General features: G+C 42.0%; 2 pseudogenes; both read right to left on the bottom strand.

Moving 5' to 3' along the window:
- Positions 1-1,047: 1,047 nt before the first annotated feature.
- On the bottom strand, positions 1,048-13,083 carry LOC115665821 (disease resistance protein L6-like; annotated as a pseudogene).
- Positions 13,084-13,289: 206 nt separating this feature from the next.
- On the bottom strand, positions 13,290-14,590 carry LOC115662364 (disease resistance protein L6-like; annotated as a pseudogene).
- Between the last annotated feature and the right edge of the window lie 1,136 nt (positions 14,591-15,726).

Here is a 15,726-nt window from a genome sequence, read left to right on the forward strand (position 1 = left end):
ATAACACTTGGTAACTTGCTAACGCGCAAAGGACACGAGGACCAGGTGAGCCATGAAAAAGGAAAAAAAAGTGCAAAAAGATATACCAAAACTGAGTTAGCTTCATTAATTTACACACACACACACACACACACACACACACACACACACACACATATATATATATATATATATATATATATATCTTTTTACGTTGAATTTTAAAGGAAAAGTGTAGTTGTTTAGAGGAATTCTATTCAAACAACCAAGAGCAGTTGAGTTTCTGCATTTGTGCCCATGCACGAGTTTTTTTATTTTTTGATTGGTAAAATATTGACACGAACGTTTTCATTATATATAATTTTTTTTATTATGTCAATGTAAGGTATAATTTACGTACTCATCATTGGATGGTTAACGTGTGGATGATTATAAAACTTACTCCAGATACGCATGTCAACCATAAAATTCTGACAAAAAAAAACCATAAAATAATGAACGTTTCTTTTACGATAGACCTAATGATAATCCATAGATTTATATAAAGAGTATTCTAAATGAATTAATACATTCGAGAGAGAGAAGCAAGCAAACGGAACAAGCGAAAATGACGAAAAGTAATGCCTACTACGTGCGTTTCTGAAAAATAAAAATATATGAGAAAAAGTTAAGCAAAGTAGGAAGGCGCACCTCCATTGAATGTCTTCCTCATCCTGTAAAGAATCGTCTCTTTGTAGCACCTGCAGAAACCGTAATGATCTCCTAGTTTCGTGCAATTCTTTACTTCTAACTTGCATTCATTTGGTATCTTTGAGATGGATACATCAATCAAACTTTCCAACGATTCACACCCGTCACAATGCAAACTTCTCAAAAGCTCCAATTCATTAAGGCCCTCAACAACCAGCAGCCCATCGCACATTTGGAAAAGTAAAGTCTTCAGCTTCTTCGCGTTTGATAAACCCCACAACCCTCTCACGGAACTGGACCATCCAACGCTAAGTCTCTCCATTGATTCCATCGTACTGAGAAATCGAATTTCAAGTAGCTTTGGGCAACCTTGAACGCTCATTTCATGAGCTTCCTCATGCTTGATGAAATAATTGACAATCCCTCGATAAACTAGCAATTGGTCACCAGCAAAACTCTCAATATTTCAAGCCCATCAAGTTGAATTTCCCTCAGTGGACTGCTATAAAGACACAATCTGGAAAAATTTCTCAAGTTGGAAACTTGTGGCCCAACAACTATTGAGTCGAAACTGTTGGTGCAGGATAAAGTGAGTTCTCCAAGTCGAGGTAGGCAACTCAGCTCCGTTAACGGCACAGGAACATCTGAAAGGCCCCAGCTCAACTTTTCTCGGTTAGATAACTTTCCAACCCATTGCAATTGAAGAGTTCGCATTGGGTTTGATGCCTGAGCAGGTGCTTGTCCAAAGCCGTTAGACAAAGTCAATTCCACTAGATTCGTGAGGTTATTGAGATCCGAAACTAACCGCAATGATGTCGATTCAACATATAGATAGTTCAAACTCGAGGGTAGCTTTGGCAACTGTTGAGGCTCATTACAATTGTTTAAATTCGGCTTTTGGAGTCGCGTGAGGGATTTGATTGACGTCGGCACTACACAAACACAAGTATGTGATATGTCGAGAATAGTTAAACATGATAGTTTGCCAATTTCAGTGGGAAGTTCGCCTGCAAGTTGTCCACAACTAGAGGCATGGAGATTCTCCAGCCTCTCTAACATTCCAATACTGGTAGGTAACCTCCTTATTAGACTATGTTCCATCCTCATCACCTTCAATTGCTTGAGATTTTTTATCGAAATAGGTAACTCAACAATCTTTGTCCTTGATATATTGAACTCCTGTAATGATGTCAAGTTGCCTATTGATTCTGGAAGCTCACTCAAACTTTCACAGTCATCGAATGAAAGGAACTTGAGTCGCATAAGCTCTCCAATGGAAATTGAAAATTGCACAATTGGCGTGCGTGACAGATCAAAGAATGACAGGTGTCTTGCATTGACAATAGAATCGGGAGAAGAATAGCAGAAGTGCCAAAACTTGTGTACGGCGCTCACTTTAGTGCCAAATATTTTGAAAAACGATCACTTAAGTGTCAACTCCGGTCAGTTTGGCCGGAAATCCGACGTGGCATTTTTTTATTAATTTTTGAAGCCGATGTGGCTCGCCGGAGGTTGAGTCAACATGCTCAGTCAGCATGTACACATCAAAACGACGTAGTTTAGCATGCACACTTGGATTTTTTAAATATTTTTTTTGAATTTTTTTTTCTTTCTTTTCTTTTTTCTTTTTTTTTCTTCTTCTTCTTCGGTCATCGCCGGTGATCGGAGGCCGGCCACCGGCCACGGCCGGCCGCTTGGCCTCAGCGACAGCGAGGCCGACCTCGCCGTCGCTGGGTTTGGCGATGGTGAGGTCAGCCTCGCCATGGTTGGGCGAGGTCGAGCCTCGCTCGGCCATGGCGAGGCCGGCCTCGCCGTCGCCAAACCTAGCAGCGACGGCGAGGCCGGCCTCCGGTCATCGGCGGTGACGCAAGGTAGAAGAAGAAGAAGAAAGAAAAAGAAAAAAGAAAAGAAGGAAAAAATTTCAGAAAAAATATTTTAAAAATCGAATTATACACGTGGAAATGCCATGTAGACCGACTTTTTAAAAAAAAAATTCCAACTCGGTTTAAAATTTTAATTATAAAAGCCACGTATTAATTTGGCTGGAATTTCTCGCCGTTGGCACTTAAGTGATTGTTTTTCCTCCGATTTGGCACTTAAGTGAGCCGGCGAAAACTTTTGGTACTAAAGTGAGCGCCGTACACAAGTTTTGGCATTTCTAGTGTTCTTCTCCCCAATAGAATCATATAAACTTGTAATTTTGGTGCCTGATATATCCAACACAGACAATGATGCTAATTTCCCGCAAGAGTATGGAAGTTTCTCCATTTTTTCGCACCTTTTTAAAGAGAAGTGCTTCAGCTCCACCAGTTCTCCAATCTCTTCGGGCAAGGTCCAAAGATTCCGACAGTCAATAATGTCCAAGTGAGTAAGACCTTTTAGCTTCCCAATAGAGGGGTCAACTTCTTGCAAGTTTGGACAGAAATACAAAGACAGTCTCTCCAAACTCAGGCATCCAGAAAAGTCCGGAGTCCGTTTCAATCCTCCACAAAATGAGAGACAAAGAACTTTCAATTTGTTTGCCATCCCCAAAAGTTGCTATAATTTTATCAGAGAGGATCTCAGAGAGAATACTATGTCTATGTCGAGAGAACAAAAGTACAAATTCACACCTTCAAAATGTTCAATCCACCCCATTTGACGGTGTTTGCATGGTCTGAAAGTTGAAGAACTACTAGATTTTTCAAGTGCAAATTGATCATTCTGCTATGTCCACAACTAGAATCCCAAGAGAGCCATCTTAGCTCCGGGAGATATTGTTGCCGTCTCCAACAAAAGTCCCTTCTTGAGGAATTTCAGATTTGGCAACTTTTCAAGGTCTTCATTCACAATCCTGATGAGATCCCAATAATTTCCAACTAGATTGAGTGCTCTAACTTTATCCTTTCTCAGACAATAGAAACCATCAATGAGTATGACCTTGTAAACAGTCGTTCAGAATGGCCAAAAGGAAACTTTTAAATGGGTTTTAGGAAAATAATTGTACAATTAATACCATAAGGATCATAACTTTACTTTACCTCTTTCGACTTTACTACCTCCGGAGCTTCTTTGCTATTCCACAACCTACTGAGGCCTGTCAAATTATGGGTACATTCTTGGCAAACAATATCTCTTCCAGGGTCTTTCAGCTGATCATGCATCCATATAGCATCGCCATCAACAATTTTAATTAGACACAAATCGGTAAGTTTTTCCAATGCGATACGTGGGGATAAATCGCAAGCATCCAGAAATAGGATGCCATTGATTTCTTTTCATTTATGAAAAAGCATGCGATGTCAAGAAAAATTTCTTTTTTCCTATATCCTAATGCATCGTAACTTATCTTCAACTTATCCTGGACATGATTATCGGGTGCTTTCTTCAACCTTTCTAGCATTTCTTCCCATTTCTTTCTCCTTTGTGACAAAGATAGGAACCTATGACCTCAAGAGCCAATGGGAGTCCCCTGGTCATAGATACAACTTCTTGAGAGAGACTTTGATGAGTATCAGGAGGAGAGACGCTATTAAAGGCATGCAAACTGAAAAGCTCTAGTGCTTTATCATCATTCATTTCCTTTACTTTATACGCTAAGATTCTCTCCTCTTCATCTGGAATCCATCTATCCCTTGTTGTAATGATTATAATACTCCTAGAACCAAAAGTTTTAGGCCACCCCCCCCCCCCCCCTCCCCCCCACGGGTAGTTTCTCCCGTTGTTCTTTCTTGTCTAGATTGTCTAGAACAATGAGAACTTTCTTAGCACCACCTCTACTTCTTATGCTATTTATCCATGCATCGGAGTTGGTAAATTCTTCTACAAATCTAGGACCGAAGATGTTGGATGCCAACTGTTTCTGCAGATCTACTAGGCCACATCTGTTTGATGATTCTCGGATGTTGTCAATGAAGCTGCATTGGCCATCAAAGCGAGGACATAATTCATTGAAAACAATCTTAGCGAGAGTAGTTTTACCGATCACGCCCATTCCATGGATTCCAACCAAAAGCACACCAGTGCCAAAGTCAACATCTAACAACTCCATTATGGTTTCTGCTTGTTTGTCTACCCCAACTAATTTGCTGTCCAAAGGTCTTTGTTTCACTTTCAGCTTACGCAGAGCTTCTGTCACAACGAGATCAATGACTTTTCCATGTCTGCCACAAACCAAACACTTTGAGTAAGAAATCAAATAACAATCTCACTACTACTTCCTAGCCGAATAGATTGTCCCTGTTCAGAAAAGACGTTTGTCCCTGTCAAGCTCGAAATATATTCCCAAATACAATTTTTTTTACGGGTAAGTTAAATTCATTTCTTCATCAACTAAGCTGGGAAGCCAAACCCATCAGCAAACCATTACTGGCAGCTAGGTACAACAGATATTACTAGCGAACTACTCAAGAAACATCATTAGCTCACATGAATAGTAACTGCCCAAATATCCAAGACAGTTACAGGACCAGTTGTAATATTTGGGCCCATAAAAACCCAGCCATGTCTCTTAAAAGCCCAAGCCCAGCCAATTTATTTCTGCTTCAACAAATGAAACGCAGAAGCCAGCAGAATAAACGAAGAAAGCTGGAGAAGACGCGCGACCGTGAAGAAGGAAAGAGGGAAAGAATAGAGGATAGAGAAATTGACACGCGTAGACAACCCGGACACTCCAACTAGCCGAATCAACTATGAATCGCAACGCCTAGTAAGTATTCGAGCCAATTGTTTGTCTAATCGAAGTAATTTTGGAAGTTAAGGGTCATATTTCGGAATTATGTGTTATTCGAGCAGTCAAATCCGATTTTTGAGTTATTGAGCAATGAATATATATATAGAATTGGTAGTTTAGAGTGTTGCGGGGCTGTGGGATTTTACGGAACCCGATTTGGGTTTACAGTTTGCCGGATACGAATTTTTGAAGTTGCGCGCGCGTGGAGAACAGTGCGCGACCAGCGGCTTTTAGGCTGATTTTCATCGGTTTTCGGCTCGATTTTGGGTCGGCCAAGTTGGAGTTCTTGTAGTTCTTTGAATGGGCTTTCTTTTGACTATAGGCTCGCTTGGAATGGGGTTTGGTGGAGGGAGTTATGGCGCGATCAAGTTTCGCATTCAAGCTCCACGTTGCGGATGGCTTTAGATAATCGCTTTTGACTAGCGTTTTGTGGGCGCCTTTGACTTGTTTCTTTAGCAATTAAGCGTCGTTTAGCCGTTTTGTAGTTATCGTAGTATTTTACTTAGTTTTGACGTCGATTCTCGTTTAATTGTTAGGATTACGAGATCGTCGGTTCGAGTGAGCGTTGTTGTTTGGTTTTGAAGCATTCCTAGGTGAGTGATACTATTTCCTCCATGAATTTACAAACTCATATTTTGAAAATGGTAGCATTTTAATATAGTATGAGTTATTAAGAGTATGTTTCTTGTATAAATTGGATCGAAATTTTACTACCGTTTTAGTTGATTGAAAAAGGATTGAGAATGTTTTATGCAGTGGTCTAAAATGACCAATTGTAAATGTTTTGGTTAAATGTTTAGGGAAAGGAATTTCCAAAAGTAGTTCGTATTGATGACGAAATATTTTATGAAATGTATTTTAATTGATAAATGGAATTGTGAAAAGTTATGTGATTCGGTTTGTAAAACCGGTTTATGAAATAACTTTCTAGTGTTGATTGTGCGTTGTTGGAGAAATGTTTTGGTTGATATGGCTCATATCGCTATGACGAGAACCCATTGAGGGGGGAGTATCCATAATGTTAGGACGTCCTTTTAGGCCGAACCGCCGGCTATATAGGTGGTAGACCTAGCTAAGGGAGGTAAACTTGGTCGCCTTTGTCATGGTATTAAACATGACCATAATTTGATGATAAGCATCAGATTAGTCGATGGAATGGACCATCGATGTGTGATTGATGAGATTAATCAATAGAATAGACCATTGATGATTATTTGTTATTGTTGAATAAGTTTTGATGATTGATCTTGGACGTATAGATTTTTATTGGAAAGTTATTATATATTTTCAATATTTTACTTATATCGTATATTGAATTTGAGATGAGGAGTTATGATATTGTTTTATAACGATTCATAGTGAATGTTCGATCTGTTTGGAAGAAATGTATTACTCAAAGAGTTGTGGTTGCTCACCCTATTCCTTTCAATCCTTTTCAGGTTCTTTAGCTAGTGATGAGTAGTACAAGAGCGATATCCAAGAGGACTTTTGAGAGTTGACTTTTGGTTGGCTTGAGACTGCATCCTTCGGGTAAAAGGACGGCCATGTCATCCCCTCTTTTGCTAGAAACCGTAATGATCTCCTAGTTTCGTGCAATTCTTTACTTCTAACTTGCATTCATTTGGTATCTATGAGATGGATACATCAATCAAACTTTCCAACGATTCACACCCGTCACAATGCAAACTTCTCAAAAGCTCCAATTCATTAAGGCCCTCAACAACCAGCAGCCCATCGCACATTTGGAAAAGTAAAGTCTTCAGCTTCTTCGCGTTTGATAAACCCCACAACCCTCTCACGGAACTGGACCATCCAACGCTAAGTCTCTCCATTGATTCCATCGTACTGAGAAATCGAATTTCAAGTAGCTTTGGGCAACCTTGAACGCTCATTTCATGAGCTTCCTCATGCTTGATGAAATAATTGACAATCCCTCGATAAACTAGCAATTGGTCACCAGCAAAACTCTCAATATTTCAAGCCCATCGAGTTGAATTTCCCTCAGTGGACTGCTATAAAGACACAATCTGGACAAATTTTTCAAGTTGGAAACTTGTGGCCCAACAACTATTGAGTCGAAACTGTTGGTGCAGGATAAAGTGAGTTCTCCAAGTCGAGGTAGGCAACTCAACTCCGCTAACGGCACAGGAACATCTGAAAGGCCCCAGCTCAACTTTTCTGGGTTAGATAACTTTCCAACCCATTGCAATTGAAGAGTTCGCATTGGGTTTGATGCCTGAGCAGGTGCTTGTCCAAAGCCGTTAGACAAAGTCAATTCCGCTAGATTCGTGAGGTTATTGAGATCCGGAACTAACCGCAATGATGTCGATTCAACATATAGATAATTCAAACTCGAGGGTAGCTTTGGGAATTGTTGAAGCTCATTACAATTGTTTAAATTCAGCTTTTGGAGTTGCGTGAGGGATTTGATTGACGTCGGAACTGCACAAACACAAGTATGTGATATGTCGAGAATAGTTAAACATGATAGTTTGCCAATTTCAGTGGGAAGTCCGCCTGCAAGTTGTCCACAACTAGAGGCATGGAGATTCTCCACCCTCTCTAGCATTCCAATACTGGTAGGTCACCTCCTTATTAGACTATGTTCCATCCTCATCACCTTCAATTGCTTGAGATTTTCTATCGAATCAGATAACTCAACAGTCTTTGTCCTTGAGATATTTAACTCCTGTAATGATGTCAAGTTGCCTATTGATTCTGGAAGCTCACTCAAACTTTCACAGTCATCGAATGAAAGGAACTTGAGTTGCGTAAGCTTGCCAATGGAAATTGAAAATTGCACAATTGGCATGCGTGACAGATCAAAGAATGACAGGTGTTTTGCATTGACAATAGAATCATATAAACTTGCAATTTTGGTGCCTAATATATCCAACACAGACAATGATGCTAATTTCCCGCAAGATTATGGAAGTTACTCCATTTTTTCGCACCTTTTTAAAGAGAAGTGCTTCAGCTCCACTAGTTCTCCATTCTCTTCGGGCAAAGTCCAAAGATTCCGACAGTCAATAATGTCCAAGTGAGTAAGACCTTTTAGCTTCCCAATAGAGGGGTCGACTTCTTGCAAGTTTGGACAGAAATAAAGAGTCTCTCCAAACTCAGGCATCCAAAAAAGTCTGGAGTCCGTTTCAATCCTCCACAAAATGAGAGACAAAGAACTTTCAATTTGTTTGCCATCCGCAAAAGTTGCTACAATTTTATCAGAGGATCTCAGGGAGAATACTATGTCTATGTCGAGAGAACAAAAGTGCAAATTTACACCTTCAAAATGTTCAATCCACCCCAGTTGACGGTGTTTGCATGGTCTGAAAGTTGAAGAACTACTAGATTTTTCAAGTGCAAATTGATCATTCTGCTATGTCCACAACTAGAATCCCAAGAGAGCCATCTTAGCTCCGGGAGATAATTGCTGCCGTCTCCAACAAAAGTCCCTTCTTGAGGAATTTCAGATTTGGCAACTTTTCAAGGTCTTCATCCACAATGCTGATGAGATCCCAACAATTTCCAACTAGATTGAGTGCTCTAACTTTATCCTTTCTCTGCCAATAGAAACCATCAATGAGTATGACCTTGTAAACATTCGTTCAGAATGGCCAAAAGGAAACTTTTAAATGGATTTTAGGAAAATAATTGTACAATTAATACTATATGGATCATAATTGTACTTTACCTGTAACAGCCCGAATTTCGACGTAATTCCGGGATCAATAAAATTAACATTATTTCGCATTTCATTTTAGTAAGTCTCGCCCAGAGCTGATCACTCTCGGGATACTAACCAATGGGGTATGACTAACTGGGGAAAAACGATACGTGGACCAGGGACCCGATCGTGAATCGGACACTGATCACGAGAAATGATGAGGGAATATTTTGGGCCGACGTGGACCGATCTTAGGAAAAGTGATGGATTTGGTTTGGCCAAGGCCAACGATGTACAATCGGATCGCAGGTGATTCTGCCCGACCGAAAGTGCACGTGGCCAACCAGTCCTGAACTTGAACCGAACGATCGCGACCTCTGGGACTAGTGATAATTTCTCATCCTCTCAATGATCGGGACCGTCATGACTCGGATAACCCTAGGTCGATACGCGTAACCCCTAAATAGCCGCCCGTTAGTGAGAGACCCTGAAATTGGAAATTTAGCGAGTTTTGGTCACGAAATTGGACCCGGACTTCGATGTCGATTTTCGAGGGCCTGTGCGACTATTTTCGCGATTCCAACACCATATTATGTTGGCCACACACATTTGGGGTTGGTATCGTCGAAAAATGGAATTTCGACCCGGGACCGGAAAATTACGATTTTGCCCCTAGGCCTATTTTTGGGTATTCCGAATTTTGGGGATTTTGGAAATTAAATTTGGGGATTAATTGTGGATAAATATCAACCCCAAAAGATTGGACCAAAGCTTCATTTGATATTTTGGCTTGGATTAATGAGGACCAAGTGTTTTAGGGGTAAAATTGGAATTTGGAAAGTTTGGTCAAAATTTGATTATTTAAGTCAAGACCACACTCTCTCTCCTCATTCTCTCCCTCACCTCACGGCAGCCCCCTCCCCACCGAGAGCTCTCCTCTCTCCCTCACCGAACCATTTCCCCCTTTTGCTCGGCCGTGAGGATCACCGCCGGAGCTGCTCGCAGGAGCAAGCTGCCACCGCCGTGAGCCGCCGGCCAACCGTTCCCCCTTCCCGCTCTAGCCGAGTTAGTCTAGAGTTCGGGTAAGTCACGCCCTAAACTCTATTTAGGATATCGGGTATTAACGGACTCGTTAGACGCGGTTTAGGGTAGTTTAGAGGTTGATGGAAGTGATTATAGATGGATTAGAGGAGAGCTTGATCCCTTGTTGTGTTCATGATGTTCATGTGGCTGTTGGATGTTAGTTTGGACATGGTGGAATGAGTTTTGGAGGTTGAAACTCGGTAGAAATCAATTAGGGATTGAATCCGTGAGGTTTGGTGTGATTCTCGGATTCGCGGTTACTGTACCCGTCCGGTTTGCTATTTTTTTGGAGAATTTTTTGGGCCGAATTTGAGGAAGTTTTCTTCATGAAAGTTGTTCCCAACATCTTGAAGTATAACATATTTTAAATTTGGAATTTTTGGAGGCCATTTGGGTCGCACGAAAATCCATTTTCGGACCGTATTAAAACTGCCCGGAACACTGTTCATCCCGACCTTCTTGTCTTGCCGAATTTTTATAAAATTTTTCAGATCTATTTTCAATAAACTTCCTTCACAAAAGTTGTTTATGACTTTCTTTTCTATGACATATAAAAATTTCAAAGCTTTTCAATGTGATTTGGGTGTTGAAAGAAATGTATTTTGAGGACAAAATAGTCTGTTAAAGCGAACTGATTCTGGTCTGATTTCGAAGGACAAAAAGACATGGTTACAGATTGAACCGGATTTCGTGTTCTTCATAAGAAATGTTTATCAAGATGTTTTTTATGATATATACAAAATTTAGAATTTTTGGTGTTCATTTACTATTTATTTTGATGGGATTTCGGTCACTGTGTAAACTGTCCAGATTTACACTGATTCTATGGATGTTCATTTTTATGAGCGAGAAATTGTGTGTGACCGCGTGCCAAGTATGTGTGGCCGTGTGGCGTGATTGTGTGATGGTAATGTGTGTTGGCGTAAGGCATGCGTGGCGTGGGATTGTGTGGCCGTGTGTGATGTGTGACCGTGTGGCACGTGTGGTACGATAGTATGAGATGATTGGAATGGTTGGAAAAGTGGTACCCTGAGGCGTGTTCGTTTACGCGGAGTGAGTCCGTCCTGAGGCGTGTTCGTTTACGCGGGACGATGCCATCCCTGACGAGGTGACGATGCCCGGCCCGACGGGGTGACGATGCCTGACGAGGTCAGAAGACCGTTGGCCTGATGCGTTTTACGTGGGCGTGGTAGTGAAGGCAAGTTGAGTGTAGGATTCCGTCCTGAGGCGTGTTCGTTTACGCGGGACGATGCCGTCCCTGACGAGGTGACGATGCCCGGCTCGACGGGGTGACGATGCCCGGCCCAACGGGGTGACGATGCTTGACTAGGTCAGAAGACCGTTGGCCTGATGCGTTTTACGCGGGCGCGGTAGTGGTGGAAAAGTTGGGAATGAGCTGGACTTGGTTTGATGTGTGAGGATTGCGAAAGTTGACGCATGGCGTGAGTTAGTGTGCGAGTGTGATTGTATCGTGTGATGTAGTGCTCGATTATGGGTGAAAACTGCTAGGCATGGTATGGGACGTGCCCAAGTGGGTTTTGCTTTATAATCGAGGCACGCGCGATTGTGGTGCATTGATGCATGTGAATTCATATTACATGCTTTGGTGTTGCGACATGAATGATGCATCATTGTGGCATGTTGGCTGTATTATTATCTGACGTGCAGGGAGGTGTATGAACAATCTCAGGTAGGTTCGCGTGTGATTGTTAGTATGATCGGTTGTTTGTGTCAGGTATGTGTTGTTTGGAGGTACGTGATAGCCTAGGTGGGGTTTAGGGGTGTACTTATTGAGATGTAATCTCATGGTTGTTTCAACCAAATATTTCAGAACCCCGGTTTGAACTTTGAACCTTCCGCCGCCGTCGCAGCGTTTTGAAATACCGTTGCACACCGACATTAACGTGGTAGAGTACCCGACAGACAAGCAGGAGACTCAGGAGGATTCAGATTCAGAGGACGAAGAATCAGACTCGAAGAGGACGCCAAGTAGAGGGCGTAGGAGCAAGTGTAGGGGTTGTGAAATAGGCTTTTGAAGCGTACTATTTTGGTGATAGGGTACCCAGGTTATCGATCCTTTTGATATCGGTGGTATGTTGTGTGGCGGTGCTGTGTGCTTGTATATATGTGGTTTTGTAATTGTGGATATTATATAAGTTTGAATGAGAAAGGAATATGTGCATTCTCCCTAATTACCCCAGTTATTATCGTCCGGGTATTGGTGGTTTCCGCTGTTGATATAAATCTCTAATAAGTTTAATTTGGGTCGGCGATACCCTGGGATGTCGCATCATTCAACCAGAGAAGCGTGTCGCGTGCTCGAAGGGGTTCGGGGCATGACATTACCTCTTTCGACTTTACTACTTCCGAAGCTTCTTTGCCATTCCACAACCTATTGAGCCTTGTCAAATTCTGGGTACATTCTTGGCAAACAATATCTCTTCCAAGGTCCCTCAGCTGATCATGCATCCATATAGCATCGCCATCAACAATTTTAATTAGACACAAATCGGTAAGTTCTTCCAATGCGATACGTGGGGATAAATCGCAAGCATCCAGAAATAGGTTGCCCTTGATTTCTTTTCATTTATGAAAAAGCATGCGATGTCGAGAAAAATTTCCTTTTTCCTATATCCTAATGCATCGTAACTTATCTTCAACTTATCCTGGACATGATTATCAGGTGCTTTCTTCAACCTCTCTAGCATTTCTTCCCATATTTTTTCTCCTTTGCGACGAAGATAGGAACCTATGACCTCAAGAGCCAATGGGAGTCCCCTGGTCATAGATACAGCTTCTTGAGAGAGACTTTGATGAGTATCAGGAGGAGAGACGCTATTAAAGGCATGCACACCGAAAAGCTCTAGCGCTTTATCATCATTCATTTCCTTTACTTCATACGCTAAGATTCCCTCCTCTTCATCTAGAATCCGTCTATCCCTTGTTGTAATGATTATAATACTCCTAGAACCAAAAGTTTTAGGGCCACCCCCCCGGGTAGTTTCTCACGCTGTTCTTTCTTGTCTAGATTGTCTAGAACAATGATAACTTTCTTAGCACCACCTCTACTTCTTATGCTATTTATCCATGCATCGGAGTCGGTAAATTCTTCTACAAATCTAGGACCGAAGATGTCGGATGCCAACTGTTTCTGCAGATCTACTAGGCCACATCTGTTTGATGATTCTCGGATGCTATCAATGAAGCTGCATTGGCCATCAAAGCGAGGACATAATTCATTGAAAACAATCTTAGCGAGAGTAGTTTTACTGATCACGCCCATTCCATGGATTCCAACCAAAAGCACACCAGTGCCGGAGTCAACATCTAACAACTCCATTATGGTTTCTGCTTGTTTGTCTACCCCAACCAATTTGCTGTCCAAAGGTCTTTGTTTCACTTTCAGCTTACGCAGAGCCTCTGTCACAACAAGATCAATGACTTTTCCATGTCTGCCACAAACCAAACACTTTGAGTAAGAAATCAAATAACAATCTCACTACTACTTCCTAGCCGAATAGCATGTGAGTTGGATCATTATTTTAAGTGTCAGGTAAATTCTATAAAGCCAAAAGAATTTTGGTCCAACAGACTCGAAAAATTATGACTGGTGTTATGCCAATAAACTTACAATTTACCCCTATTTCTGAGAAAGAAGATGTTTATTTGCGGTCCGAATTACATATGGCATTCTAGAATTAGATCAAATTCGTTCATATAACTATTACTAGCCAAAATGGCCCTGCTTAGGTATGAGAATTGGTGAATTGGCTCTGTTTTTTTTTTTCCTTTTGCTTTTCTGGTGAGCAATGAAATTTACCACTCATATACCAAAAACCAGTTTGTATACGACACACGGACCAATATATTTCATATCGAGTTTTGAGCCCCTCCAGCTTGTTTTCACTGCCATTTACAAGAATCCATAGAGAGGAGCATTTCAACTGAAGCTTGAAAAAGTTTCATTAACAAGCATTTACTTACGGATTCCCCTGGACTTCCCATCCCTTGATCTCAGCCACTCTTCTCAGAGCCACCTCCCACTGTTGCCTTATCTTGCCGCCGTGCCTCCGCTCGTGCTTCTCCGAGTGCTCCACGTACACTTGCGTCCTGAGCTTGACGTCGGAGGGTGAGACGTCAAAGAAGATCGGTAGGATTGCTGGCTTCCCAGTTGATTCGTGGAGCTTGGTCACACGAGCGAGCTCGCGGAGGCACCAAGCACTCGAAGCGTAACCTCTGGAGAGGACTGGTATGCAGATCTTGGAGTTGCCCACCGCTGTCAGGAGATCGTTGATCCGATCACCGGCATGAAGTTCTTCGCTGTCTCTGTAGGCTACGATCCCCTGCCTGTGCATGGTCTGGTAGAGGCAGTCAGTGAAGGTGTCGCGAGTGTCAGGCCCTCTGAAACTTAGGAACACGTCCTACTGGGTCGCCGACAAGCCGGAACCACTGGTTTCTGCCATGTTTATTTTGGGGGGGCTTCCCTCGCAAAAGGTCTCTCGTATCGCTCTGGTTTTTTGCTTGCTCGGACTTGGAACTTGCGTCTTCGGTGGTGTTTAAATGTAGAAGAAATCATGTGAATGCGCGAACCTATTTAAAGGAATCCGTCAAAAGCCCTCTTCCTTGAAATGGAACCCACACGAACGTGCGAGAATGGACGTTCGAGCTTTTGACCTGGATCGGCCTCCGATGCTTAAATTAAAAAAGAGACGACCCTTAGAACGTCCCCGTCAGCTCCAAAGATTATTCCCAAACACAATTCTTCTTGTGGGTAAGTTAAAATTCATTTCAGACTTTTTGAGATCGAGGATAGGCCGGAGAATAAAAACCGGTGACATTCGGCTTGCAGAACAAGTCTTGGACAACTCAGCCGATCACTAATGATAAGAATATTTTAGTTAAATTAAAAGTCAAAAGAAAATTCTCAAAAATGCTGGTGGTTCGCTTGACATAACATGAGAGGGATTGTTACTATTAGAGAAAATTTTAATTAAAGGCATGAAGTATCATCATTTTTTTCAAATAAGAGCCTAAAGTGATCAAATCGTCTTAAATAAGGGTCTAAAGTGGCCAAATTGACTCAAATAAGAACTTTTGGCCGACCGGTGACTATTCCGGTCATCGGAGAAAGGAGTATTTTAGTCCAAAAAATTGTAAGTATATTTTTTTTTTATTTTTTTGACTTTCTTTTTCTTTTCCTTTTTTCGTTTCTTTTCTTTTTTCTTTTTCCTCTCCAGGCCATCGCCGGCGACCTCAGCGGGCATCGGCGGAGGGTCGCCCTTGCCTGGGCGGGCGAGAGCCGCCCTCACCTAGCCTTGCTAGCCCAGGCATGGGCGAGGCTTGCCATCATCGGTGTCGGGCGAGGGTCGCCCTTGCCTTGGCTATGAGGGTGACCCACGGCCTCGCTTGGCCTCGCCTGGTCTCTTGACATTTACTTCCACTTCCCCTCTAAAATCCATCATGTCACATTATTGGAAGACCTATTTCTTCAGACGGATGCTTCTGAGTCAAACGCTCATATATTCATCATCTTTCTTCGCGAATTACATCATCTTCAACCTTTTGCTCGTGAACTCTTTTTTCCATGGCACTAATCACC

Source organism: Syzygium oleosum, unplaced genomic scaffold (genome assembly GCF_021117445.2).
Source record: "Syzygium oleosum isolate NSW1041296 unplaced genomic scaffold, Sole_v2.1 Sole_v2.44, whole genome shotgun sequence".
Taxonomy (NCBI): domain Eukaryota; kingdom Viridiplantae; phylum Streptophyta; class Magnoliopsida; order Myrtales; family Myrtaceae; genus Syzygium; species Syzygium oleosum.